The sequence below is a fragment of the Cynocephalus volans genome, chromosome 5, assembly GCF_027409185.1.
Source record: "Cynocephalus volans isolate mCynVol1 chromosome 5, mCynVol1.pri, whole genome shotgun sequence".
NCBI classification, from domain to species: Eukaryota; Metazoa; Chordata; class Mammalia; order Dermoptera; family Cynocephalidae; genus Cynocephalus; species Cynocephalus volans.
The window spans coordinates 48,239,355-48,266,195 of record NC_084464.1 but is presented as its reverse complement, the minus strand read 5'-3'; the positions used below and the strand labels follow the sequence as shown (position 1 = coordinate 48,266,195).

Sequence of the window (26,841 nt, the reverse complement as noted above, 5' to 3'; positions counted from 1 at the left end):
CCTTACCTGTCATCTTTAAAAAAAAAAACGTGTTCAGTACCTCACAAGGTAGACTGTTCCATATAGCTATACTTGTTGGGAAGCTTTTTAACATTAAATTAAAATCTGTTTCCCTGTAACTTCTCTTCATTTGGTCTTAATTGTGCTCTCTTGAGAACTCAAAACAAGGCTACCTCTCTCCAGGAAGCCCTTTTGGTATGAAGACAAAGGTCATGTGTTGGGGCTGGCCAGATAGCTCAGTTGGTTAGAATGCAGTGTAATAACACCAAAGTCATGGGTTCAGATCCCCTTACTGGAAAGAACATGTACTTTCCTGTCCTCCCCACCCCCCATTTTTGTGGTGGTCTCAGTCCCAGGAGGTCTCACCCAGTATTGCTCAACAGTTTAATGTTAGACTCACTAGTAACACAGAAAAGCCCTAAAGTATCGCCTATATCTTTCAGAGATCCTGGGTCTAAGTTTGGGTAATACAGGGCCGGCCTGTGGCTCACTCGGGAGAGTGTGGTGCCGATAACACCAAGGCCACACGTTCGGATCCTATATAGGGATGGCCGGTTGGCTCACTAGCTGAGCATGGTGTTGACAATACCAAGCCAAGGGTTGCGATCCCCTTACAGGTCATCTTTAAAAAAAAAAAAAAAAAAGTTTGGGTAATAGGTTTGATCCCAATTACTAAGGTACCTGTGAAACATCATCTTAGTAAGCCATATGACTGCCCCATAAAAGCAAGGAATTCATCTAATATAGCAAATAATGGTTACTGAGCCCTTTCTATGTGCCAAGAACAGTGCTAAGTGCTTCACAGCATCTCCCATCACCACCACTTCATGAGACAGGTACTGTCATTATCCCAGTTTTACAGGTGAGGAAACCAAGACACAGCTATTCTGAGGTCTTCTGCTCATAATCGCTTGTCAGTCTTTTCTTATGAGTGTGAAGAGAGGGTAAGGGCAGGATAGAACTTGCTGTCCCTGCAGTGAGAATTACATTTGCCGTCTCTGCTTACATACCGCCTCTCTACTTGGGCTTATTACTTTGCAAACATTTTGTGAGGAATTCTCACACAAACTCTTATTCTACAGTGATTAGAATTAGGACAAAGTATGCAAAGAAAGCTATGACACCCTCTAAGTCTTATCTCCAGGGTCAGGGAAGGCTTTAGAGAGAAGATAGCACCTAATGTGAGTCTTGAAACGTGAAAAGAAATAGAGGGATCAATTAGTGGAAGGACAGGATGGGGAAACTCCAATTTCAGCAATAAGGAACAGAATGTGCAAAAACCCAGAGGTGTTGCTGTGGATTGAATGTCCCCCCCAAACTCATTACTGTTTGGCCCCCTTGTAACAGTGTTAAGAGGTTGGGAAATACAATTATGGTATTTGAAATGTGGGGCCTGATCAGATTGGATCAGAGGACTGTGCCCTAGTGAATGGATTGATCCATTCATGGAGTAATGAGTTGATGGTTTAACAGGTGGTAAGGCGCTTAGTTCTGTCAGCTCTACAAGGACAGCAAGTGAGAATGTTAGTTCTCTTGCCATGTAATACTCTGGTCAGTTCAGGACTCTGTAGAGTTACCACAAAGAAGGCCCTCACCAGATGGGCTCCCTGGACTTTGGACTTCCCAGCCTCCAAAACTATAAGAAATAAATTCTATTTCTTTATAAATTACCCAGTTTCAGGTGTTCTGTTATAAGCAACAGAAACAGACTAATACAGGCATTAATTTGCATGGACAGAAAAAAACGATCATGTTATAGTAAGTAGTGTCCAAAAATTTCATAAACATATAATAGAGGGAAAGGGTGCATTGTTGTGAGGATAAAGAAAAACGGTTATTTTTCAGTCTGGTCTGTGCTATCACAAAAAGCACCCAAGGTAAAAAGAGTAAGATTTATTATTTATACAACTGACACTCACTAAAGTGAGAAAGTCCAAATGACTATGAGGCTGTCACTTCCCAGCTGTCCCTACCCCCAACACCCCACCAAGAGATCTTTTGTTTGCCCCCATTTGAGAAAGGGGGTGGGTGCTTAGTAGAGAACTAATTGTCAGTTGCTGTAACATATGAAATTCACATGATCACAGACTTTTACCTTGCTGCTGAGTATGTCCCCAGGGGTAAAAAGGGAGTAGAGAGAATTCCAGCTGAACAGGTAATCATAGGTGGTCGTAAAGAGCCGTGTGTGCCATTCTGGGGAGTATGAATTTTATCTGAAGGGTGACAGGAAGCCATGGAAGGATTCTGAGCAGGCCCAACTCAAGTGACACTTTCTGTAACAGCATTCCTGGGCCACCACCATGTATGTAGTTTATAGTTATTTGGTCCCATCTTTCCTTAGATCCAATACCCTGACATATATTTTTATGTATGTTATCCATATAAGGGGTCTTCAAAAAGCTCATGGAAGGATTCATATTATCTTTTAATTCTACCTTTCTATGAACTTTTTGAAGTACCCTTGTATATACAATATGTGCTTCAAATATATTTTTTATTTGAAGGCAAGAAGCAAAGCGAAAGGAATTATTTGTGTTCCTCTTATTTCACAATTCAGAGTTGAATTCACCATGTGGATGAACGGATGAAGTTGTGTAGAGGCAAAACAAAATTCTTAATGTGTTTGTAAATGTGAATGTGTCTTATACAACCATCTGTATTTATTCAAATGGAACCTTTACCTTCATATCTGCTTCATCCCATTGAACTAAAAAGTGCTTAGGACTATGGGGGACACTAAGCAAGTGTGAGCACTGTTGTGTATATAAGTATAATGTTGGGAGGCCGGTCGGTTAGCTCACTTGGTTAGAGAGCGGCACTGATAACACCAAACACCAAGGTCAAGGATTCAGATCCCTGTGCAGGCCAGCCACCAAGGGAAAAAAAATTTTAAAAGTGTAATGTTGATCACGGATGGAATCAATGTATCAAGTTGATATGTTTTGTAAAATAGGTGAAAGTGATAAGATCCATTACTAGGGCTAATTCCTCTTTCAACGTCTCAGTGAAAGCCCTTAACCCCCCCAAACCTCCATATCTTACCCTGAGGGACAGTACCTAGATTCTACAACCAAACCAGGCAGTAGAAAGACTTCACCATCTAGGCCAGTAGTTCTCAAAGTGTGACCCCTGAACCAGCAACAGCAGCACTCAGGAAATTGTTCAAAATGCAAATTTGCAGGCCATATCCCAGCAAGCCTACAGAATCAGAAACTCTGGGGCTGGGGCCCAGCATTCTGAGTGTTAACAAGCTCTCAGGTGATTCTGATGCTTGTCACTCAAGTTCCAGAACCACTGTTCCAGGTTACTCTGGCTGCCCTTTGCAAGGAAAGGTGGAGATGGGGGAGCAAAGGAACTTATTTCCAACTCTTTAGGAATCTTTGTCTATTGGTTTGCTTTGCCATTACCCTAATACAGATGGAACGTAAGGCCCATCAGACAAAACATGAACCAGACCTGTTCCACGGAGCAGTGAAGTCAGTTTTCCTTGGCTTTGCCTTTGGTGATTTTTAAAAAATTATTGCTTCATGAGCCACACTGGTCTCTGAACTTTTCCCTTTTCTAGTAAAAGTACAAATTCCAGCTGGAGTTCTTGACCAACAACATCTTTCTACAGAAGTTGCTGTCTTCAATGCTTTGCTGAGTTCCAGAGATAAGATAAATAATTTACCAAATGTAGGTTTCTGATTACTCACTCTATTAGCATTTAGAGCAGAGAGCTCTGGCCCCTGGGGAGTTTGCTTGGTTCAGATGCAGCCATCTGCTTTTGTTTTTTTGTGGGGAGTTTTTTTGGGGGGTGGGGTTGCCTGGAAAAGCCAGGGAGCTCCCAGCATCCCACACATACTTTGGGGATGAACTGCCTTAATCTTATGGGTTTTACTGGAAATTCTGGGGAGTGCTATTTTTTTATTATTTAAAAAATACACAGCTGCTAAGGCTTTTTCCCTTCCTCTCTCTCTCGCTCTCTCTCTCTTTTTAAGCTAAGTAAAAACAAAACTCCACAATCCATTTTCAAAGATTGTACAAAATAAGATATCTGAAAGGGTATTTTCAATCTTGTGCAATTTATTTATCCTAAATTCATACTGCACACTGTGAGTAATTTCAGGGAATTTTATAGAAGGGATTCATTAGACTTTCTCCTAAATCAAGTGACACTGTTTGGGAAAAAAGGAAGAGCCTAGTACATAAAAGCATCATTCTTCTCTCACACAATTTCTGAAGCAGCAGTATCAGTAGTGATAGATGCAATAGAAAATTATATCTGTAGTTATTCCACGGACTCTTTCATCCCTTTGGAAAAGAAATATTGAACTCTGTGGCCGGATGCTACAATATAGTGGTGAGGGGTCTTTTGGTGATCCCTAAGGAATAGAAATTGCATGTAGTCTCCCATGTAAGATTTTTGTATTTTCATGGACTTTTGTCATGCCAAGTTAGGATTGCATGTCCTACTTCCAGTGGTGAGTACTCTGTGAATAAATAAAAAAATAATGTAGTGACATCTTACCACAAACCTGACTCTTGTTTTTCTGTCAGTGATTTAGTAGAAAGTTGATTGTCTCCCAATAGCAAGTTGCACTAAAAGTCTCTTGCATGGAAATGAAAGTTGTGGGTTGCTTTGGGGCAAACACCTAGCTGAGTAGTTCGCTCAGATACAAAAACAACATATCAGAACAGGAAACACCACTAAAAGGGTGATAAAGGTAAGCTAAGGACACAAAAGGAATTCCTTGTGCTCCACAACTCTGGGTCTGAAGCAATTAAAGAGTGAAAGGTGTAAAAATGCTACTTGCTACCTATTTTGTGTTTCTCTAGGAGATTAACCTACTTTCCTGGCTCATTTTCTTCTTCCTACATCAGTTGATATAAAGGCTAGGGTAGCTGGCAGCCTCAGATGACTCCATCAGCATCTGTTATCTTAGTTCCGGCCTCTCAGGACACGCAGAGTAATTTACCTCTTATTCCTTTTTCTTCCTCCCCACAGTAGGTAAAAAGTCTGCCCCGAACTTAGACACATTCTCCCTTGTCACAAGACTCTGCTAAAGCAGTCGGTGCATGCGTCATTTCTTCTTTTTTGTCTTCTGACAGATCCAAGAGGCTGGAGCAATAAATCTGAGAAAAACGTAATATAAGTACACACACACACACACACACACACACTCGGGAGAACTCAGACTCCGCTCTCCACTTTCTCTCCACTTCTGCTTGCCGTATGCTGCATTTTAGAAGGTTTCATATTGCTCCTGCAACATTTTTTTGGTTGGTTGGATGACTGGATGAAACACAACCTTCCCTGCAGACATCAAAGCATGTCTCCAGCATAGCAAACTCTCCATCCAGCCTTTCGTCTCTCCGGCTACATTCCAATTTAATCGGGGCTGCCTTGCATGATAATCAGGCCTAATTACCACTTTATCCCTTGATTGTTGTGCTGAGTTTTGGAACTGCAGAGTTCTTTTCTCAGCTTTGGTTGTGCCTTCCCTCACCCTCCCCTCCATTATTTAGCATACCCAGTACTGAGATTTAGTCGTTACAATTAGCAAATAGGTGAAAAGGGCAGGACTGTGCCTTTGGGATATTAGTGCTCTATCCACTTAGTAAACTTGAATTCCTTTCACAACTGTTGGAAGACCTTGCCATGTACAGGATATTCTGAATACCACAGGAGTTTTAAGAGATTTATTACTAGGTTAAAGAGTAAAACAAAGGCCATGAGAGGATATCCTCATTACCCAGAGGTATTTTCCTACCTTCCTTCTAACCACACACACACAAGCACAAAATCTTTTATAAAATATTGAGACTAGAGAAAGGGAGTGTAAAGCAGGATTTTTGGAACATTTTTTCTAACTCTCCCACTTGATATGTTTTGATGACTTAATTTCCCTAATTGTAAAAGGAGTCACAGAAAAATAAGTGAAAAATGAGAACTCAACTAATCTTATCTACCTGCAGTTGAAACCATCCAGGCAGATAATCATTTACGTTTTGCTTTAAAGCCCTTTTTAATTTGTTATTTTTATTACGCATTTACTGAGTTCCTATATGTGCAGGCACAGTGTTCTGGGGATTTGAAGACAACAGGACACAACTCTTGCTCTCAAGAAGAACAAGCTAAAACCTTAAAGGACTAGAAGCAGTTAGAGAAAGAGAGCCAGGAAGATCTGGAGGGTCTAGATGTGAAAGTTTATAAAAAATATAATCTGAGTGAAACAAAAGTTGGCCATGAGTTGATAACTGTTGAAGCTGAGTATTGAAACATGATTGCTCATTATTACTATTTTGTCTATTTTTTTTTATAGGTTTGAAACTTTACGTAATAAAAAAATTAAAGAAAAAATCATAATCTGGGGGCGATAATCTGTAGAAACACCCGGAGGAAGCTGGCTGAAACACATATGCTCCAGCCCCACCCTAGTCCTACTCAATTTCTTGATGGGGTTCAGGAATCTTCATTGTTAACAAGCTCCCCATGTCATTCCTGTGCCTACTAAAATTAGAATTCTGTAGCAGAGCGGACAGTATGTGCCAAGACTGGAGGCAGAAGAAAGAAGGAAAATCATGTGTCAGAGAAGAAAAACTTCTCGGAAACCATTTAATGAGATGAGACAATTTTAGAACTAGAAACAGGACCTCAGAGAGTCTAGGCCAGAGCATCTCACGTAGTAATGTGCATAGAAATCACTTGGGGAATTTGTTAAAATGCAGTAGGTTGGGGTGGGGCCTGAGATTCTGCATTTCTAGTATCTCCCAAGCTAACAGGTGAAGCATTGCTGCTGGTCTGGGGATCGCACTTAGGTTAACCTTAATATCTTACAGTTAAGAAAACGGAGGCCCCAAGAGACTAATACCTGCTTTGTCGTTGCAGATATTGATTCTATTGCTTCGTGCTGCTGTTGCCTAAGGATGCTGAGCCTATGTAGGAGCCTGTTGCCAACTGATATCAGGCGCAGGCTACACTTAAATGAATACTGCAAATGTGGGGCGGTCCTGGAGTTGAGCCGACAGTACAGATTTCTCTTCAGCACCGCAGGGATGATTTGAGGAGTTGCAATGTGACTGTTCGACCACAGTCTGTCATTTCTTATCATTGTTACTGCATCTTCTAGGTCTGGTCTTGTGAATTCTTGGAATTCTGTGAGAATTCTTGGGCAGTAATTAGACTTATTGAATGAATGACCCTATGCACTAACATGTGCCCAGACTTCATCATATTATTGTCAATTGCTAGAACATTGAGCAAGGTAGCTAACTATCCTGAGTTGCAAAGACAATATGGATTAGTAACCTATTACATATACTCCCTACTATCAGGACAGGGGAGCACTTCTTGATACAGGAAATCCTTTTTCACACAAAGCTAATAAAGACAGGGAAATGATTTTCCCAGAGCTGGTACAGATTCAAAGCAGCTTTCTCACCCTCACCCTCCTTTAAGTATGGATAAGATAGTTAATCATCCTTAATGAAAAGAGATGCTTTGGGGGCTACTTCTTAACCTTTGAGTTTGAGGTTAAACTGCTTCTCTGTCAGTGACAGAACTCAAGACAGGGGGACCAAAGAACTGACCCGGGGGCATGTTTTATAATCACTAATTTCCAGGTAGTAAAGACTCAAGCCTCAAAACAATTTCTTTTGGAAAGAGGTGTCTCTGGGTTAGAACAGTCTGTGATCTTTCCCAAAGACATGAGCATGTCTCCTTGAAACATCACAAGTTACAATTATATCTTTCCCCCTGATCCAATGACGCATTTTCCCTGAGCCCCCCCCCCCCCCCCGTTTTTAAAAAAGATGACCAGTAAGGGGATCTTAACTCTTGGCTTGGTGTTGTCAGCACCACGCTCACCCATGGAGCTAACCGGCCATCCCTGTATGGGATACAAACCGTGGCCTTGGTGTTATCAGCACCACACTCTCCCGGGTGAGCCACGGGCCGGCCCATTCCCTGAGCCCTTTTAGCTAGAAATGCTAAAGAGGGGACAGGTGAATGGTAGGCATAATCTCCTAGCTGCTGCAGTCACAATCTGGGTGAGGTTTTGAAGCTTTTCTTAAGATCAGAGTCCAGGGGAAAGTTAATTTTTGTTTCTGGCCATTTGGATTTAGGCTTTTGTGCAGGTGAGAAGTAAGGATGTGGAATGCGTAAACTCTTTGGGAGATGGGATGTGGGGAGGGAGTAGGGCCTCCCTGGAGCCTTGGGCCATCAGTAATCTGCTTTGTGAATGGAGTTAAAGGAGGAGGGGGATACACATACTTGGAATTCCTTTATCTGGGTGGGCTCCTTCTCTTCAAACTTTCAGGATGTGGGAAATGGAAGATGAAAGAAGTTGCGTTTCCAGCCTATCAGGTTACAGTGTGTAAAATGGAGAGGGAAAGAAATGGGGGGTGGGGGGAAGGAGAAGGCTGCTCCGAGCTGGGACAGGGAAACCCAGTTTGGGAACTGGCTAGGGAGAGAGAGAAAGAAAGAGTGCTGGGGTGTGCAGATCACGTTTCACATCACATCAGAGCTGTGGAATTTCCTTTCTTCTGGGGGGAGCCCTGTGAAGATAAAGTGGGTTTAAGGTTCGTGGGTGATGAATAATAGCCCAAAGGTGACCGATGGTGTTACTAAGTGACTGGTGTTTACAAGCAAAGCTTTTGTGGTGGGGTTGGGAGGTGGGAGCTGGGGCCATCTTCAGTCTGAGTTGTTAAACAAATTCTGTGACCCGATGGAGTCCATGTATGGATTTTATTTGTGTCTGACCTCTGTGGTATGCAGCGCCCTGAACACTGGGGCAGAGAAGGGGAGCAAAAGAAATGGGAAGGTAATTAGAAAAGGCGGGAGAACCTCTAGTGTGGGTGAGGGATCCAGGGCCCTCCGGGCACAATCGGAGTTCTGCTTTGTGTCTCTGGTGTCCCTGGGGCAGTCCTGGCAGGATCTGTTTCTGTTCCACTTAACCCACATGCTCCACACCACTCAATTGTCGCTGCCCAGCTCTCTGAGGCCTTACCTCCCCAGAGATATGTTTACTGTATTTTTAAAATTCTTGCCTGGCACAAGTCCCTTCTTGTTTTCTGTCATGAGAGAGAGTGAGCACCCACCTCTGGGCACCTCTACACTGAGTGTGAAACAAGTGTGACACTTCTGCGAGACAGGGTAAGTGGTTCCTAATACCAGGTACACTCTCTTTTATTAGAGAACACTAAAAATAGTGGAAGACCATCCAGGTCAAGTTTGGACCTAAAACGAAACCCTGTTCTGGTAGAAACAGGCATAAAGGATAGGGGGTGGGAAAATGAAACTAAGCAGTGGGGACTAGTGGTGTGTTCAGAGAAAAGGAATATTTATTAAACCCTGGTACCAACCATAATCGGGCAATGTATTGTTCTAATATTATGATGAGTAGAAAGTTATTAGATGGCATGTAAATCATCACATCCTACAGATGACAAAAATATTGCTTGTTTTTAAAAACTTAGAATACAATAAAATACATTTGTCACAAACCATTCCAAGCTTCATTTCATCTGTTTTCTACTGTTTCAGAAAGCCGTTTAGGATTTTGCAGTATATCAAGGTCATCATTTTCAAACTTCTATTAGTGCCATATTGTAGCAGCATGAAAGCTTCAGTTAATAAAGATTTCTGGTTGATAGGTTACTAGAGCAAACAGACTTTTGCACTATCTTCTTTGAATTGCAACTGAGATATTACAATACACTGAGTCCATTTTGTATCATTTTACAAACCATACACTGACATTTTCCCACTTCTTTCTCCCTTTCCAAACACTGCCTCCCCGACAGTTTTGAGAAAAATAAATATGATATTTCCTCCTCTTTGCACTATCTCCTCAAAGCTACCTTTCCAATGTGAGCTATAGCCTTGAACCTGTGCTGGACTCAACTGAGATTGCCTAATCCATGCTGGCCATTTGTGACACCCACAGTCATTTTCTAAGATTGACTTTTTTTTTTTTTTTAAGAGGCCTATTAAATTTGGGGTAATACTATATTTGAACTGGTCCTTCTGGATTTCTGAGTGGTTTCCTAAGAACAGGTAAGGGTAGTAACTCGAGTGATATTTCCTGTGTGCCCAAAGGAAATAAGTCAACAGCATGTTTTTCTATTCTTAGTTGAAATGAAAATTAATTTTTGAAAGTTCTATAGTTAGCTTAGGTCATTGTAGCCTGCTGTTGACCTTAGTGGTAGAGGATCTAAGGACCCAAATGTTAAAATTAGAACTGACTTTGAGTACTGGCCCTATTTACCAGCCTGGCGCCTTATTTTTGTTTAACTAATTTGGCTTTTGCTATGTTCCAAGCACTGTTCTAAGCATTTTACAAATATTTGCTTGGCTAATCCTAATAGTGGTGTTATTACTATATAACACTATTATGAAGTAGTGTTATTATTATCCTCACTTTACAGAAGAGGAAGCTGAGACATGGAGATGTGAAGTAATTTGCCAACCTATGCGCATGAGTTTCTGCTTGCTTCCCTAGCACATCTCCTGTGGTGGGGAGATGTAGCTCTGTTTCCACATCGACCACCATGCAACCTTGGACAAATCATTCGGCAGAGTTAGGGTGCATGTCAGGTGTATGAAACTGTAGGCAGCAGGGGAGACATCAGCTTCTGACCTCATTACTCATTCTGTTTACAGCTTGGCCTCACCCTCCAGACTGCCCTGATTTCCCAGATAGGAATTTGGCTGCCCTCATTGACTATGATTCAGGTTTTCTCCCCAGCCACATTGCACCAGGCCCTCCTGTGTACATACCCCTCTGGTCAGACCGGCACCCAGGGACCCTCGCCTCCTCTCCTCGCTGAGACCGCTGTCAGAGGTGACACAGGGCTCTAGGAAATATGCCCCACTCTGGAACGTTTGAGTAGGATTATGGAAGACCTTGAATGAAATTTTGGGGGAAATTATTGAAGGGTTTGGAGTTGGGGAAATACTGTGATAAAGGAGGCTTTGAGGAAGATGAGGCTGCTGTGAGGGATAGATTATTAGAGGGAGGTCAGGCTGGAGGCAGGGGCCTCTGTGAATAAGCTATTGCAGTAGACAAGGAAGGGCTGGGCAGGGGTGCTCCATGGAAATGGAAAGGGAGAAGCATGTATGGGAGAGAGAAAAATCTCACAACACTTGGTTGTTGCCTGGATTTGAGGGCAATGGGGTAAGGAGAGTCACACAGCGATTCTTTGAGGTTTTCCCTATGAAGGCCCTGGGAAGCAGATGCCTTGCAGGACAGTAATAGAGTATTCGTGAAGAGGTGGAAAGGCCTAGCCTACTGCTTGGCAATCAGAGAGAGGCTCAACAAATGTTAGCACATGATTTATTTATGTCGAATGTCCAGATCTTGTCATTAAGATATTAACACCCCATGGAAGGAAAAAACTGTGAGACATGGTGAGCCTTGTGCACCTTCGTCTTAGGGAAAAGAGGGAGACTCCTGGGAAGAGGCTGAGGACAGGTAAACCCAAGGACTGAGGGGTTTCCTGCCAAGGCTTCCCTGTTCAGGTAACCGGGAGAATGGAACCTGCCAGATGAAAAGCTCCACGTTTACCTTTATCACGCTTATCTAGAACTGCCCTGGGCCAGGAGAGGGTGAAGGATGGGTGATGCCAGGTAGGAAGAAGGGCAGAGGTGACACAGACTGGATGAAAGGGAGCAAGTCCCTTCCATGAATCACGGGACTCCCAAAAGTCCATGCTTGGGGGCCTGGGCAAGGAGAAGAAGAGCCCCGGGCAGAACAGGGTGGCCCCAGGCAGAGCGGGGTGGCACCAGAACCACCCTGGGCAGGTGGCTGTTGCTGCCGCTGTTTTTCCTGGTCTGAGTCTGAAGTACAAGTGACTCCTAGGGCTTCCACCGAAACTGGTCTGTGGTTCCTTCCTGTTCTGGAGAAATGGACTGCTCTCCATTATTCAGTTCTTTCAGGCTTCTCCTCCTACTTGTTGTTTCATTTTCCATCCACGGCCTCCTTGCTGTCACCTCAGTTAATCCTTTCTCTTGTATCCATGTACCTTTTTCTTTTCATCCCTCTTATCTCCCTAGCAACTTAGGTCAGAGTTGAAAACAGTCCCCCAAAGAGGGGAAAATGCTAAAAGTAATTTTAAAAATCTTTATGTGTTCATGTTTGACCATACACCAGTTTTTATGTCTCAACTTTAACTCTGGGTTATGACTTGTAGGTGGCAAAGGACTGTGTCAGGCTTTGAGAAGGTGTTGTATAATGCATAGGCTGGGCCTTCCCTACAGATCACAGTTTGATTGATGGAGATAATAGTCTCAGCAGCCACCGTTTATTTTTCCGGTGCTAGGTGCTGTGTTAATGGCTTTTTATCCGTTCTCATCAAATCCTCCCAGTGACTCTGTCCATTTACATATGCCTATCCCCACTGGACAGATGAGGAAATTAAGTAACTTGCCCAGTGGTAGCTGTGAGTGTTGGTTCCAAGCTGACATTTATTGAGCACTTACTACCTGCCAGTCTCTGTACTATTGCTTCACAGTGAATCCTCAGAGCCACACTATAAGTACTCTTATTATCCTCATTTTCCAGGTCAGGAAGCAGGCTCAGAGAGGTTAAGCAGCTTGCAAATATCACGCTACTAGGAAATGGCAGAACTAGGCTGTGACCCCAGACATGGGATTCCTAGCCTTTGCTCTTTGACCACAGCATCTAGTCATTAAAAATCCAAGAGAAGCTCCGTGTAATTTGGTTTTTCCTCTGAACTGATCCCAGGGAAGGACCCTTGGGACAGCTTTATGTCGAGATTCCAAAGTACGTCCTGACTGTCTATGGAAGAGAGAGTTACAGCAGGAGAGGGCCAGGAGGATGAACTGGTTAATATCTGAGAAAGAAAGGTCAGAAGCAGCTAAGTGGTGTTAGGACTACCTCTGTCTGTGCGTGCCCTGTACCCTGGAAACACAAATAGCCCTCGGCTTCCACAGCTGGCAGGAAGCCTGCTGGAAGGGAAGCCCCATCTCAGGGAGCAGCAGCAGGACCCTAGGGCAGTGGCTTCCCCCTCTCTGACCTTTAGCTCAAGCTGATGAATTGGCAGCAACTGTGTGACATCAGGGAGACATTTTCTTCTTTGTGAGCTCAGCTTCCATTTAAAAATTCCTCAGTCACAAGACAGAGGCTGCAGAAGCCTGGGCACACTTGTGGCGGCAGCAGGTGATGTGCACTTGCTCCAAGTCCTCCAGAGGTCTGCGTAATCCCCGGGATTCCGGGTGGCTGCCGGGATGGCCATGTAAGGTGTGGTCGTTGGCCTTATTTATCCCTGTGGTGCTGCCAGCTCTCGGAAGCCCTGCAGGGATAGGATCTCAGAAGCCCTGCAGCGCCTGGGAGCCACTGACTTCCTCTGGCAGTTTCTTCTGTGTGACCAGTTTCTTCCTTCTCATTCTTACCCCTGGTGAACACCAGCACTCAGTTTAACACTAAGTGAGCTCAAAAGTTATCCAAAACATGTTTTTCTTGACTTTTGTGTGTGGAGTAGGTGGGGGGGGGGAGGAGGAATCTTCAGTCTAAACTTGAGGATGGTAGAAGGAACTATTGTTTTATTACAGCAAAGAGCAGAGTTGAAGGGGAACTTAGATCTCTAAATACTTCAAGCCCCTCATTTTACAGAGGAAACTACAGGCTCAGAGAGGGGAAGTGACTTGCCCAAGGTCTCACAGCAAGTCAGTGACAGAGGCTAGATTAGAACTGATTACCTTGGGCAAGTTACTTTTTCCCTCTGGGCCCCCGTTCCTTCATTACCAATGTGAAATGGTGGAGTTTAATGAGATCTAAGATTTCCCTCCAGATCTTAAAATATAAACCCGTAATTGATTGAATGACTCTCCCAGAGGGATCCTAGTAGATCCAGTGGAACAGAGCCCTGGACCAGGCAGGATTCATGGTGTAGTGGATTGAATTATGTTCCCCAAAACTCATTGAAGCTTGAGGTCCGGCCTGTGGCTCACTTGGGAGAGCGTGGTGCTGACAACACCAAGTCAAAGGTTAAGATCCTCTTGCCAGTCATTAAAAAAAAAAAAACAACACCCATTGAAGCTTGAATTGGTCCCCCAAATTTTAAGTATTAGAAACTGGGACCCCACTGTGACTGTTAAGAGGTTGGGAAATCCTATTACAGTAATTGAAAGGTGGAGCCTCGAAGAGGTGATTGGATTGTAGGACCATGCCATAGTGAATTGATTAAGAATGGTGGTCAGGGGTGTGGTTCTGAGGGCTTTAAAAGAAGAGAGAGAGCCTGTCTCTTTCTCTGCTCTCTCTGCTTCCATCATCTCGCAATGTGAGGATCCTGCGTCACTGTCACCACCACGAGATGGACTTTGGACTTCCCAGCCTCAGAAACTGTAAGCAATAAATTTTGTTTTCTTTATAAAATACCTGGTTCCGTGTATTTTGTTATAAGCAACAGAAATGGACTAACACACATGGCTAGGAAGGAGGGGGCCATTAGATGAACAGGTAGCTCCCAGACTTGGGATAGGTGATTCGTCACCTCTGCTACCTACTCCTCACCTCAGCCTCTCCCCCTGCCTTTGCTCTTGGAGACCAACATTCATCCTAGAGCAGCCATCCTTCCCTTTTTCCTCCCTTCCCAACCCACAGATACACGTACTACCTAATTTCTGCTTATTTCCTGGACCACTATTACTCCAGCTTATATATTTATAGTTTTCCAGTAGCATTTGTTGAGGAATCACTCACTATGTGTGAGGTACTAAACGTGAGTACCTTACATTATCATATTTCATCCTCCTAACCCTGAGTTAGGTTATCATCTTCATCATGCAGATGAAGAAACCCAGGCTCAGAAAGTTACATGCTTTCCCTTACTGAATCCTTAGAGCAACCCCAATCTGGCTGGAGACCAAGCTTTAGTTCTTAGCCCCTGCCCTGCTTTACCTCTCTCTCAGCCCAGAAGCCCTGACTGTGGACCATTAGTACAGTTGAATGTCATAGGTGCTAACAAGACTGAGGTCATTGGCTTTGTTCCTGTGAGGACCCCGTATCTTTGTCCTATTCAGAGGCCACAGACTGCACCCTTGAATTTGACCCCTTATCTCACAATGAATAGGTGGGACTGGGGCTCAGCCTAGGGAGAAGAACGAGGATCCTTTGGGTCTTTCGTGACTGCTGGACAAAAATTCAAAGTGATCAGTTATCATTTTGTTTCTCTGAGTTTCCTAGTAGCTAAGGAAGGTATAAGCCTGTCAAGTTGTTAGTTATGCTATATGGATTTATTAGCAGACATTTCCAAGAGGAGCAGTTTGAGCACTGTCCTATAACTGAATTCTGTAATTTGGGTACTAAAATATCTTTTGGCTACCATGAGTCATGTGCCTTGTGGCACCTACAGCTGGTCAGCAGTCACACGAGGTGGGGTGGAGACAGCAGCTGAAAATGCGGTATAACACTCTGTATCTTTAGGTTCCGGAGATCTGCCAGGAATGGCGATTCTTCTCAAACAGATGTGGTTAGGGGTCTGAAGGTTGAGAGGCTGAGTGGGTGGGATTTGGTTCGAAGCCATGCAGGTGCCCTCAGGGACAAGCCATCTCTTCGTTCATTCATTCCACAAACACTTACTGAGGACCTATACAGGTGGGTTAGATCTGGGACCGTGTAGATGCTGGGAATTCCAAAACTAGTACTCGAGAAGTTAACATGCTAACTTTGCCAACACATAGGCAAGCCATTATCACACAACGTGAGACATGTTATCCCAGAGCTATAGGACTTTGTAAAGGAGGAAATTACTCTTCTGGTGGGGGTGAGGTGCTGGTCTGGGATGGCCTCAGTGGGAAGGTGTCCTTTGAGCTGAGTCTTGAGATAAGAGGAAGGGAGGGTACATTCCAAACCCAGAGAGGAGCTGGAGCAAAGGTACAAAGGACGGAGTGAACACAGCCTGATCAGGGAACTTGGAGTGCAGCATGTTCTACAGAGAGTTGGCTTATTTTTTTACGCAAAGAACAACTTACGCAGGTATCAGTCTACATCACCCCATCATCATCATCTACAGAACTGAATATGTTCCAGACACTCTGTTAAGTGCTTTACTTACTTTTTTTTATAACACAATAACCCTAAAAGGTGTAGGTATTGTGAACGTCACTTTACAGTTGAGGAAACTGAGGCTTAGAGGGAAGTTAAGACACTAGTCCAGGTTAGGTAGCACCTATGGTTTTAATCACTTTTCTTTATATTCCCAGTTTCTTCTTTTCCCTTTTCTTTGTAGATGCCTTTTTTCCTTTTTTTCCGGTAGGGTGTGATTTTTTTCCTCCAGCACCTGTGAGTGCAGGTTCAGGCCCCTTCCTGTCTGATGGGGCACTCTGGGAGGTCAGCTTTGGTCTTCCCTATATCCCCATAGTGTTCCAGCATGTGAACCAAGCCTAATTTTTTTTAAAATGTGAAAATTAAACCCAAAGAGGAACCAAAATATACTCCGAAGAGTTTATTGTGCCACTACCACTGCCGAAGGCATTTGCCAAGAGACCATGTTAGTAAAGCTGGGTTTTTTATTGGAAAGTGGTCTTTTTTTGTTTGTTTGGATTTGTTTGTTTGTTTTTGGCAGCTTTCTGGAACCCTTGACCTTGATGTTATCAACACCACACTCTAACCAACTGAGTTAACCAGACAGCCCTGGAAAGTGGTCTTTTTAGGGGATGCACAGAGAATGTTAGGATTGAAAGTTAATTAGGTTCAGATTTTGGAGGGCTTTAAATGCCAGTCTAGAGAGTTCAGACTTCATTTTATGGGGGTAAAAAGAAAAATGGAAGGGAAAGGAATGTCTATTCTGCTCAGGCACTGAGCTAGCACACACCTTATCACATTCAGCCTCAATGAGCATATGGAGGTTTCTGAATTCCATTTTAAGATGAACTGTATTGGATGCATGATGAATTGGAAGGGTACAAGTAGAGATTCCGGTTCGAGTTATGTTGAAATCTGGGGGTGAAGAGTGGGGAGTTAGAACCTGAATTACAGAGATGGCGATGGTAACGAAAAGGGGACATTTTATAAAGATGCTAATATGTGATAAATATGTTTTTATATATTGACTCTGGTTCATCAGATTTCTAAATTTCATTTTTGGATATTAGGTTTTTTACTGTGGACACCACTCGTATCATTATAATACATTCTCTGGCAATCTTTTCTTTGAGCCCAGGATGTCACTTGTTGCCTATACCTGAATGAAACTCAGATATCCAGAAGCTTGACTCTGAATCTAAACTTAGCCCCCCACTGACTTGCAGAAGAGTCTAAACTTGGCAACATGCCTCCATCTCTCTTCAGGCAACGGTCTAAAAAGTAGCTCTCTACACCCCCACCCCCAACCCCCCAACTAATGAACTATATCTAATAGCCTCTCTTTAGAGAGTCCTTTGAGAAAGAGATGGCGTTTGTTTTTGACCTCATTATCCATTTCAGCCTGTCCTTGATGAAAATAATCGCCCCTTAGGCAGGTACATTCCTCACATTCCTTTCCTGGTTAGCTGCTAAGACGTTGTTAACCCCAGTGACCATGGGAAAATGCTGCTGTCTGCTTCAGAGAGTCTGAGGGGAGTGGGCACAAGATAACAAGAGGTGAAGAGGTCAGAGTGGAAGCCCTTTCATCTTTTCAGGCTGTTTCCAACCCAGACAAAGGATTCTGTCCAGGGGTGCAAAGCCCACGCGGCTTTATTTTATAGTCTGGCCCTGAAAGGGGGTTGGGAGGGCTGTGTCCTATCTGGATATTGTTTTGGAGGTGAATGCCTGGCTCTGGGGAAGTCCTCGACTCCTGGGGGAATGCTAAGTGGAAGGAAGGGCAAGCAGCCCCCACTTGGGCAGAAGAGACCACCCAGCTACTCAGAGGAGGGCGTGAACGGCTTGAATGGAATGAGCTGCCCTGCAGGAGCTATCATTCAGACAGTGAGATTAAGGGTGTGAGGCTGTTTAGCTGCTTCAAATCAGGGTAGCTCTTGGATTTGCCCTCAAAAGGAGAACGGGAAGAGGGTAAGCGGAGGGGGGAAGGGTGGCAGGGTGGTATAGAGATGAGTGGAGAAGTGAGGACCTTTGGGAAACTTGTGCAGGAGGAGATCGAGATTTCCTCCCGGCTTGCTGCTCACCTGTTTTACACTTTGACCAAGTCATTCTCCCTTTTGTGAAATGAAGGGATTGGAAAGATTCCAGAAGGTGCCTCAAGCTGCTGCCTTGGAGGAAAAGGAGGGGAAGACTTAAGCTGCTCCACCTCCTCCCCATACGCTTTCCCCCAACTTATTTCATTGACTGTGTTTTATTTAAAAAGCAATTTAGGGCCAGCCCGAGGCTCACTTCGGACAGTGTGGTGCTGATAACACCAAGGCCACCAGTTTGGATCCCTATATAGGGATGGCTGGTTAGCTCACTTGGGAGAGCGTGGTGCTGACAACACCAAGTCAAGGATTAAGATCCCCATACCGGTCATCTTTAAAAAAATTAAAAAATAAATAAAATAAAAAAGCAATTTAGCCACGTTATTGATAATTGATCTCATCAAAATCCCCAGCTCACTCTCCAACACCTTCATATAATAATGATAGCCTTTGGGGTGGGTGGATTTCCCATTGATCTGTTTTCAAATGTGAATATATATGTTGTGGTGCTGGACGCCTGTTTGCCCGCCAATGGCCTTGACCCTGCTCTATGCTCCAGGAGGCTGCTGTGTGCTTGCTCCCATGCCCTCCTCTGGCTTCTGGTTGGATTTAAGGGATATTTCTTCCCCTTCCTCCCTTTCAGATCACCACAGACTAGCGGCATCCCTCCACCAGAGGCCCCAGCTCCTGTCTGGGGCCCTCTCCAGGTAGCTCTCTCCTTGCCCCCTTCAGGCTTGATCTAGAAAAGGAAACAGCTCCCCCCTGCTCTGTTGCTTTTGCAAATGCTGCCCACCCCTTTGTAAATAGCCCCTTTATTAAATTCTCCTCAAATTTGCCAATTTTGAGTGTGCTATCTCTTTCTTGCTGCAACTCTGACTGTCGCAAATATATATCACACTATTTTCCAGATTACTATACATAATCTATGTGGACTATAGCTGTACAGCATGTGTTGAACATACATACCATAATTCACATAACCATTCCTTCATTGGTCCACATTAATTTGCTTGTGTTTTTTTTTTTCTGTATCAAAACCTCAATGAAATAATCCCTGGACAAGAAATAGTGGTTTCTATTTATTGCAGGATCTTCCTTTCCTTTCTGGGTTTAAATTCACAGCAGATGATTGATCCTTTTAACAGTATGTTTTTAGCTATGGACCTTGGCTGTCCTCAGGAAACTTACCAGTTGGCAGGACAAAATTGAGAAATGTTATGTCAGAGGAACAATGGACTCCAACTATGTGAGATGAGTAGAAATTCAAATATAGATGAGTGATGGTTATTTGGAAAAAGCCTGCTGGCTGGAGTGTCCCAGGACTGGGCCATCTTTTTTTTTTTTTTGCCCTGGCTGGCCAATACAGGGATCTGAACCTCTGACCTTGGTGTTATAGCACCCACACTCTAACTAACTGAGCTAACCAGCCAGCTCAGGACAGGGCCATCTAAAGCAGCATTTATCACCCTGGTTAAATTATTTATCAAAGTCCGAGAATTGGGCCCTCGCCTGATTTTGTCTGATTTTGTTTGATTGGAATATAAAATAGAATGCCAATTGTCTCATTTCAAAGAGAAAAAAAGTCTGTTAGGTGAACCTGAATCTTTGTGTCAAATAGAAGCCAAGTGGTAACCAGAGCATTGTGTGGGGAGTTCAAGTTCCTTGCAAGGAATGGGCAGATGACTGGAAAGCTTACAGGCTTCAGCCAGGCTTTCTCGCTACCTCCATCCTCACCCAGGTTTTCATCGTCACATGGGAATTATTGCCCTTGCAGCCACTCTAGGTTATTAAGACTTCCACAAACACTCATGGAGCCTTCCTGTGTACCAGGCCTGTGCCAAGCTCTGAGGGTCAGGATGACCATATCCTGTCCCTGCTCTCGATGGCCTTCCAGGGAAATGGCCATACAGAGGTCTGAAGCAGGTCGCTGCAACAGGACAAGGAACGAGCACTGATGGAGAGATGGCAGGGACTTGAGGGGGCCAGATGGTGGCAGGCTGTTGGTCTTTTGGCCTTCAGGTTCTCTCTCCTGTCACAGGCACTTAATGTACTGTGTGTCCACTGGTCAAGATACTTTAGTAACTTTGCAGTGCCAAGACTTCAGCTTGGCACTCAGCACCCTCCATTATGTGTCCCCTGCATCTCACTGCTCCACAGTACAACCCTCTATGCCATTTGCAACTTTCTTACAGTTGGCCCAGGGACATATTGCTGCATATTCCTATGATAGATATGGTCAAAGAATCACAGTAATAAGCATAGTACTACTTACTGCTTGTCTGTGGCATTCTACTAAGCAGTTTTTTGTGTTATTTCATGTAATCCTCACAACTCATTGCAGTGTAGGTAAAATCTTAACTCATTTTGTAGATGAGGACACCAAGGTTCAGAAAGATTAAATAACTCGCCTAAGTTACACAGCAAGAACAAGGCTGGGTAGAACTCAGCCCCCAGGTCAAACCCAAAGTCACCCCACTCTTGCCACTTCACTCCACTGAACTGATGGGCAGGAGAGGGCATATATTAGGGGTTAGTAATTTTGTCTCTTCATTCTTGCCGTTCGCTGAAATACTCACTTTCTCCTCTAATGGTGAATGAAAGCTGATGGATAAATGCTTCCTCTTTTTTAACTCTTGGTGGGGTCAGGCATGTCTCTCCCACAGTGGTGGTCAGCTAAAGAAAGCATCCTTGAGTTGTTTTTCCTTTCTTCTCTGTTTCTCTTTCCCGGTCCCTCATTTCTGCTTTCTGAAATTTCATTCCCATATAAGCTACCTGCATGCAAACCTTTTATTAAGGTTCTGCTTCTAGGGGAACCCAGGCTATGCCAGGTGGTATCCAATGCCATGAGACTGAATGAGATCAGCAACAGAGTGATGGAGATACGGAACAGATTCAAGGACTGAGCCCTGGGACCCTCCAGCATTCAGAGGTCAAGGAGATGAGGAGAACCTAGCACAGGAGACCCTGAAGGAATAACCAACAAAATGTAGTGTCTTGGAAGCTGGGAGAAAAAATATTCAAGAAAGAAGGGATGATGAACTGATCCTTGAGCAGTCAAGTAAGGTGAAGATTAAGTTATGACCGTTAGATTTAACCACACTGGACATATTGAATTGGGCTCAAGGGAGAATGGAATGGAAGAAAGTATAAATAGTTATTTCAGAGTTTTCCTTTAAAGTGGAGTAGAGAAATGGGTTGAAAGCTGGAGATGAAGTAGGGTGCTATGGTTTGAGTGTGTCTCCCAAAGTTCATATGTTGGAAATTTTTAAAAAATTTATTTATTAATATTATTATTATTTTTACAATCTAAGATGTTGTTGCAGAGCAGTTGGTGGGAAGGGATGTGTTGGAAATTGTCGTTTTGTTTTGTTTGGTGGCTGGCTGGTACGGAGATGTGAACCCTTGACCTTGGTGTTACAACACTGCACTCTAACCAACTGAGCTAACCAGCCAACCCTGTGTTGGAAACTTAATCCTCAGTGCAATAGTGTTGATAAGTGGGACCTTTAAGAGGCACTGCCCTTACAAATGAATTAATGACATTATGGTGAGAGTGGGTTCCTCAGAAAAGGATGAGTTGGGCCCCATTCTCTCCCCTTTCTCTCTCTCTCTCATTTGCTCTTGCTCTCTTGCTCATGTGACGCCTTCTGTCTTGTTGTGAGGCAGTAAGAAGACCCTCACCTGATGCCAGGACCTCAATCTTGGACTTCCCAGCCTTCAGAACCATGATCTAAATAAATTTTTTTTCTTATAAATTACTCAGTCTCTGGTATTTTGTTACAGCAACACAAAATGAACTAAGACATAGGGTCAAGAGAGACTTTTTTTTAAGATGGGTGAAATTACAGCATATTTATGTGCTGATGAGAATGATTCAGCAAAGAAGGAAAAACAGATGATGCAGGAGAGAGGAGGGAGAATTGCCAGAGTGAGGGGATGGATCTTGTGCCCAGTGAAGCTGTTTGCCTTAGATAGGAGCAAGCAGGGTATATGGGCAAATTCTCACATCCCCTGACTCATTGAGTGCTTGACTTGCAAGAGACCATTAAGATTTTGAATCTGCCTCCCACAATTCTTCACCATTTTGAATACGAGACCCAGGGAGAACTGACTCGTCAAAGGATACATCATTGATTAGAGGCAGAACTGGAATTAGAATCCAAGGCTGCTCCTGTACCAGTGAGCACATGAGCGCTCTCTCCATGGACAGAGCCCTTACCACATTCTACTCACCCCACCTAGGCTCTGGGTAGTGGATGGATAGCCTAGTGGGCTCCAGGAAGTACATTAGAAGAGGGAAATTGGGGCTGGGCCGTGGCTCACTCGGGTGAGTGCGGTGCTGATAACACTAAGGCCATGGGTTCGGATCCCATATAGGGATGGCCTGTTAGCTCACTGGGTGAGCGTGGTGCTGACAACACCAAGTCAAGGGTTAAGATCCCCTTACTGGTCATCTTTTTAGAAAAAAAAAAAAACATAGAAGAGGGAAATTGAGAAATGAGCGAACTTCAGAATAGGACCAACAAGCCATGAGTTAGTTAATTTGAAAGTCTACTGATAAGTGTAAGGGATCTCCCCAGCTGTATTTAGGACTAACTCAATCACTGTAAAGAAAGCTGTAAACTGGCAAGTTGGGTTGAGAACAATCTGCCAAAATGCAGAAAGAAGATAGTATAAATCCAAGTGCAAAGAGAAGGGCACGGATCCTTCTGGAATACAGATTCTTGGTTTCAAGTATTCCATCAAGCCTTGTTTCCTGATTTGAGGTTTGGAAATACAGTTCTTCTAAGGTTAGATAGAGTTAAATGCAGCATGAGGAGGGGACATTACGTTTCCAGAAGGGAGAGGCCACAACAAAAGAGACACAAACAAGCTGTTCCCATGGAGGAATCACAGACCAGCTTTTGCCTTCATCTCCAGTAATCTTGTAAAATCACTGTATTCTTTTTCCCCTAATTCCATTCATTTCACAAACATTCTCTGCAAATTTGTGTGATGTACTGTGCCTAGTGCTATAGGTATTGAGGGTAAGAGAGTAGCGGGTAGTGGTAGAGAGAACAGACCAACTAAAAAAGGGTCTGCCCTCAAATCTTTAGTCTTAGAGTAAGCTGTTTACACATTTGAGTGTGATTTGTGCCCACTGCTCATTTTCCTGATCATTTGTTCTGTTTTTCAGCCGTCTCAGTCCTGGTCAGAGGGGGTGTGTAGAATAGAGGAGACTGTGTCTCTACAACTCCCTACAAAGATAACTCCCTGACTGTGGGTTCAAAAATATAAATTATAAACCGCTCTAGGGTACAAATTATTCCCATGTGAGTTTGTTGAGCGTGATCCACTTATCTCTAGGGCTGATCGCTAGTTAAATCTTGCCCAAGTAGCTGAAAGCCTGTTTGTTTTATGACAGACAGGAAAAAGGGACACTCAATGAAATTCGGACATAGGATTGAACCCTAAGCCAATGCTGTAATATGTTTGCTTGGAATACTTAAGTGGATACAGTCTGTCATACCCTTCTCCCTCTGTACCAAGACAATATTGGAAGAGACGCCCAAGGTCCAGGTTCTGTCTTTCTGACACTCAGGGTGTTGAGGATAGGCTGAGGAGATGAAGAGCTAGAGTGTCACCATGAGATAACCCAGGAAACACTTACTTCTCTGAAGAGATCACCAGGAGTTCTTCATTTCTGTTGCCCTTTGCTGCTGTTTCAAAGCACTTGCAATATCACTGATTTCATGGAATCCTCACATCGCCCTGTGAAATAGGTGGAGCAGGTTTTATTATCACCGTTTTGCAGCTGACCAGGCTGAGGCTCCGAGAGGTGGCATGACTCAGCCCAGTCACATGGCTAATAAGCAGTTGAGCTGGAGCTTGAATCCAGGTCTCCTGACTGTGAGTGCCCAGGTGTCAGCCAGCCATTCCTTGACGGCTGAGCTGCTCCTCAGATGAGAGGGCATGGGCTTTGCTCCCAGGACAACCTGGGATTGAGTCCCAGCTCTGCCCTTACCAGCTGTATGACCTTGGGCAAGTTGTCTAAGGGTCTCTGTGTCTCTGTTGCCTCATCTGTAAAATGAGCAAAATAATAGTGCCTCCCCATAAGGTGATTTGGAGGAGTACATGAGATAGAGTAAAACAATGTCTGGCATCATGCAAGTCATCAATCAATGCTATATCACCCCCACCTCAAAGTATATTTTCCTCTAAGACACAACCCAGAAGAGAGTACTTAAGAATCTCGTAGATGGTTCCCTGCTTTCCTTCCTCCTGCCTGCTCTGCCCTTTCCTCTCTCACTCTGATAATGCTACGTGGAATATGTATGGCTTTTTACTTTTCAAAGTGCTTCCCCACCCAGCACCTCTTGAGATCCTCCTGACAACTCTATAAAATAAATAGACCCTGAAATCTTTGCTCCCTTATGACAAATGAGGGATATATGAGGTAAGAGAGGTGAATCGGCTGCCCCAGGGCAGCACCTCTGAAGCTGAGGAGCTGGGACTCTTCCCCTTTTACTTCCAACTCTTTGTTCCTGGAAATCTTTAATTGCATGGATTTACTTTTCTATCTTTGGAACTGGAAGCTGGGGACCTAACTGAATCTTTTTTTTTTTTTTTTTTTGGTGGCTGGCCGGCATAGGGATTGAATCTTGGGCCTTGGTGTTACCAGCATCACACTCTCACCAACTAAGCTAACAGGCCAGCTCTCCTAACTGAGTCTTTGCAAGCTCAGAATTACCTTTGAGAACTAAAACAGTAGGGAGCTTAGAGACTGCCCTCCCCACCCAGCCCACTCAGCCTTACCGCATATCCAGACCTGGGCCTGTTCTATGAATATGTCTGATCTTGGAATCTAAGCAGGGTTAGGCCTGGTTACGTACTTGGATGGGAGACCACCTGGTAATACTGGGTCTTGTAGGCTTTAGAAAAAAAAAAAAAAAAGACCTGGGCCTGGAGCATTGGAAAGGTAACACAGGTTAAGGGGCAAATTCCATCTGCAGCAAGACCAGCTCAGAGCTGACTCTTCAAAAGCAGGGGAGGATTGAAAGGTCAAGAGAGTGCTGCTCCGCCTGGGATTCCAGCATCAGCTCTGCCATTTGATATCTTAGAACACCTTGAATAAGTCAAGGTGCACCTCAATTTCCTCACCTGTAACCGGAAGACTGGATTAGATAATGTCTCAGCTGATAACCCGAAAGGGATTTGCTTAAGGACAACAGTGACACATTATAGACAATTTTTAAAAGATTTTTTATCATGGGGAATTTCAAACAAATTCAAAGTCAACAGCAAATCAAAACGAAAGAAAAAAAAGAAAGAAACAAATTCAAAGTCAACAGAACAATATAATGTGGCCCCATGTGTCCCTCACCCAACTTCAACAATCAACATTGTCTTGTTTCATCTCTACCTCTACCTCCTCATTTACTTGATGGTTATTTTATATAGTTCTCCTTTTTAAGGAGAAATTTATCCATATTGAAATGCAGAAATCTTAACTGTGTGATGGTGACAAGTGGCTCCACCCATGTAAACTACACCTCTATCACCATATAGAATATTTCCACCTCCCTAGAAAGTTTCCTCATGTCCATCATGGGCAAATCTATAACTGAATTTATTAAACAATTAAATGAAAAATATTTAACTGAAGGTGAGCAAATGCTCTCTTTTCAGGGCTGGCTAGGTTAATGTCAGATCTGTAGTCTTAAGCTATTATTTCCTTGCCTGTCCCTATTCACTCCTGTCATCCTCGTGTGTCCCTGGAGCTTAAGGCTTTCTCCTGCATGTTCTTCTACTGTGAGGCCTTTACAACCCTGGCTGCTAATTCTTATAAGCTTGTTTTTCTTTTTCTTATATACTTATTCCTCTCTGGGTTTTTTTCTCTTGTTCTTTTCCTTTTCTCTTTCCTACAACTGCCTTCTCATACCTGTTGCTGCTGCTCTCCTTTAGAGTGTTCTTACTTTTCTGTGTTCACCCCATCTTCTCTGATCTCATTGAGCCATAACCCCAGGGTTCAGCCCAGGGGCAAGCACTCAGCAGTGAGTAAGGGAGTGACTACATAAATGCCAAGGGCCACATACTCTGAAACCACCTGCAATCTAGTGACAGTAACATGGTCCACTAAGGAACCCCAACCTGTCAGCCTTGCCATTTCTGGACCCCATCTTTCTTTCTGCATTGAGCAAGAAGCTATTTATCTGCTTGGAAGCCCCAGCATTTGAAAGGAAGGAGGCCAATTTCCTGGCAAAATGTGACCCAAAGGACCATCCCTCCCACCCCCTACCATTAAAAAAAAAAAAAAAAAAAAAAAAACTGAGCAAGCTGGGCTATCAGGGATACTTCCTGTTTTCCTCTCTTGAAAGCATCCTCGATAGATGAAACTGAAGGATCAAAGGGACTGCCTGCCTCTGGGGCTTGGGGACTGGCAGAATGGCTTTTAACCCTCTGGTGTCTCCCACATGTGAGTGGCATAGGCATTCTCTGCCTTATATTTCCCCAGTAGAATTTAACTTGTTGAGGGCAGAGGCCTTGCCATTCATCCACCAAACATTACTGTACTCTACTAAATGCCAGGCTTTATGTGAGGATCTGGGGATATTGAGATGAATATGACACAAACCCTGGCCTCATTCACCTAACAATATTGACCCCAAGAGCTAACATGATTAAGCACTTTCTCCACGTCAGGCACTCACTACATGCTTTTCGTGCATTAGCTCCTTACAACAAGCTTA

At 43.8% G+C, this 26,841-nt stretch overlaps 1 long non-coding RNA gene across 1 annotated transcript; it reads right to left on the bottom strand.

Annotated features, from left to right (window-relative positions):
- Positions 1-4,047: 4,047 nt before the first annotated feature.
- LOC134377668 (uncharacterized) lies at positions 4,048-23,851 on the bottom strand. The gene is made up of 2 exons (XR_010023556.1): positions 23,763-23,851; positions 4,048-5,115 (listed from the first exon to the last, which is right to left on the bottom strand). It is a non-coding gene; the product is annotated as an uncharacterized LOC134377668 (long non-coding RNA).
- Between the last annotated feature and the right edge of the window lie 2,990 nt (positions 23,852-26,841).